Raw genomic sequence first — 3,490 nt, 5'->3', positions numbered from 1 at the left:
ATCAAGAAACCCACAACACACCAAAACGAGACCAAATACCGGATAAATTGAACCAATTAGTCATTAAGGACTACCAAAACCCATTAGATTACGAAATTACAGAAAAGAATCAGGACAAAAAACTGAAAAGCTAAAAAGGTAGAAAAGCCTGTGTCCCTGACAGCATCCTAAAATTAGATGCTTAAACACGCAGACTATAGAGAGTCAAATCAGCCATTCTGAAACTTTTCAATTTAGTGCTTAGAACCGACTTCTGTCCTGAAGTATGGAATGAATGACTGATAAGCCCCATATTTTAAAAGTGGAGACAAGACAGAGCCACACAATTACAGTGGGGTCTGTATAAATGCATGTGTAGGAAAAGTCTAATGTAGCATCCTAAATTCACGAACCATAGGCTTCATCACAGAACCTCACACAACACTATATTTAGAACTACAGATCATATCTTCACATTAAACACACTAATTGACAACCCACAAAAAAAATACTTACTTTTCAGAAAAAATCCAGAGGTCAGGGAAAGAAATGCACCATTGGTACATACACACACACACACACACACACACACACACAATTGAAAACACCAAAAAATATTTTTAAAAAAATGGAAGGTGCAGAGTCTGCAGATGGCCTGGCATGTGTTGGAATAATCATTGAAGGCGTGGAAGTGATCCATGATCTTGATAACACTGCAAATGTACTCGCCATTTGTTTGCTCTCATGTACTCACTGGACTTGAGCTATCCAACAAACCTGAAGTACACATTTGAGGTTCTTCAAAAACTTGTGATGGAACTAGATGGCAACAAACTCTCAACAAAGGTCCAAGCGCTACAGAACAAACTATATGAAGGAACAGTTTAGACAAGTGTTGTGCTCCTGAGCAGTATACAGGGAACTTGCAGGATCGATTCCATCCCAAATCATCTGGCAGAAAACTGATTTTTGCATCTGCATGGTGAACTGTTAGTGAAGAGTGGATCAGATGTACTAAATGTTTAACAGAGTTTAAAATGTTAACAACAGGAAGAGAGAATAACATAAAGTCGAAAAAACACAAATGAGAGGTTTGAATCCATGTCAGTGGCCGAAGAGGCGATTAACAGTGTGAAATGGAGACCGGTAGCAAGGAGGATGAGAGACATTTTGGTCGCAGCACCATAAACACGATTTCTAAGACAATTTTTTCCCCTTTGTGTATTCATTTTAGAAAACTCTATGCACTGATTTTTTGTTTTCATTGGGGGAAGTTGATAAATTTATAGCATAAAGGGAGACATGTTAATCTAAACATTTAGATTCAGGGTTAATGAAATAAATATAAACTATACATGTTGAAAAAATGGTTTCTTTGATATGCAGGAGTCATTTTAAGGTATTACTCACTAATGGAGTACTAACCATGTTGCCATTAGTGTTTTTATGGCAAACAAGTTCAAAGTTTGTGGTTTTAAATATTTGTGTTGGTGGTAATAAATAATATTACAGAATCGAGGTATTGTGATTTTAATTTACTTAACTACACTGGGTGGAAATTTGTTGACATAACTAGGTTTTAGTAAGTCCAACATAAATTCACTAGCTGTTTATCCAAGTCAGTTAAGTTGGAACTTCAAGGAGTTGTTCAGTTGGTGTTATTAAATGCATTTGAGTTAGAATTACATTAGTGAGCTAGGTCAGTGTAATGAATGTCTGTTTATTTTCATTGGGGGAAAGTTGAGAGTTTTATAGCATAAAGGGGAACATGTTAATCTAAACATTTATATGTTAATCTAAACATTTATATTTCAAACGTTTGTGGTTTTAAATATTTGTGTTGGTGGTAATAAATAATATTACAGAATCAAGGTATTGTGATTTGATTTTACTTAACTACACTGGGTGGAAATTGTTGACATAACTAGGTGTAGTAAGTCCAACAACTTTTTGAGTGTAGCATTGAAAGTTTGTTTTGTCTTTTTGTTGTTTCAGTTCAATATGTCAGGTAGTTTTCTCTTTCTTTGTTCACAATTTGGTTGGGCCAAATTGTTTGTGCAAGGGTGGCATAGACCTGATGGTGGTTGTTAGTCACAATAGTTTGGTTGTGCTCGTTTGTTTTGTTAGTTTGTGTGAGTCTTAACCAGTGGTCTATACCCAAAAGCCATACTTGAGTAAAAGGAAAGATACCTTACTGGAAAATGACTCAAGTAAAAGTTAAAAAAATTCATAATGGCTTTTTGGGACGTTTTGTTTGAAGATGAACAAAACATTTTTCAGTTTCAAGTAATGACTGGGTTGTTACTTTCGGTGCTGCTTTAGTATTGCCTATTGTGTTCAAATTGTGTTCAAATAAGGCCCAGTTTATAAGTATGCTCATTCTAGTCGGAATAAACTTCATAATTCTCAAAATTCTGATCCTTTGCTTTTTTATTAACAGCATTTACTTGTACTTTTACCTTCAATACTTAAGTACATTTAATATCAGAAAATTACTTTTAAAACTTAAGTACAGTAAAGATCTGATACTTTAAGACTTTTACTCAAGTAGTATTCTAAAAGGTTACTTTTACTTTTACTTGAGTCATTTTCCAGTAAGGTATCTTTCCTTTTACTCAAGTATGGCTTTTGGGTATAGACCACTGGTTAAGACTCACACAAACTAACAAAACAAACGAGCACAACCAAACTATTGTGACTAACAACCACCATCAGGTCTATGCCACCCTTGCACAAACAATTTGGCCCAACCAAATTGTGAACAAAGAAAGAGAAAACTACCTGACATATTGAACTGAAACAACAAAAAGACAAAACAAACTTTCAATGCTACACTCAAAAAGTTGTTGGACTTACTACACCTAGTTATGTCAACAATTTCCACCCAGTGTAGTTAAGTAAAATCAAATCACAATACCTTGATTCTGTAATATTATTTATTACCACCAACACAAATATTTAAAACCACAAACGTTTGAACTTGTTTGCCGTAAAAACACTAATGGCAACATGTTTAGTACTCCATTAGTGAGTAATACCTTAAAATGACTCCTGCATATCAAAGAAACCATTTTTTCAACATGTAAAGTTTTATATTTATTTCCCTTACCCTAAATATAAATGTTTAGATTAACATGTTCCCCTTTATGCTATAAAACTCTCAACTTTCCCCCAATGAAAATAAACAGACATTCATTACACTGACCTAGCTCACTAATGTAATTCTAACTCAAATGCATTTAATAACACCAACTGAACAACTCCTTGAAGTTCCAACTTAACTGACTTGGATAAACAGCTAGTGAATTTATGTTGGACTTACTAAAACCTAGTTATGTCAACAAATTTCCACCCAGTGTAGTTAAGTAAATTAAAATCACAATACCTCGATTCTGTAATATTATTTATTACCACCAACACAAATATTTAAAACCACAAACTTTGAACTTGTTTGCCATAAAAACACTAATGGCAACATGGTTAGTACTCCATTAGTGAGTAATACCTTAAA

The sequence above is a fragment of the Clupea harengus genome, unplaced genomic scaffold (genome assembly GCF_900700415.2).
Source record: "Clupea harengus unplaced genomic scaffold, Ch_v2.0.2, whole genome shotgun sequence".
NCBI classification, from domain to species: domain Eukaryota; kingdom Metazoa; phylum Chordata; class Actinopteri; order Clupeiformes; family Clupeidae; genus Clupea; species Clupea harengus.
The sequence above is the reverse complement of the archived record's forward strand: the minus strand, read 5'-3'. Positions refer to the sequence as shown.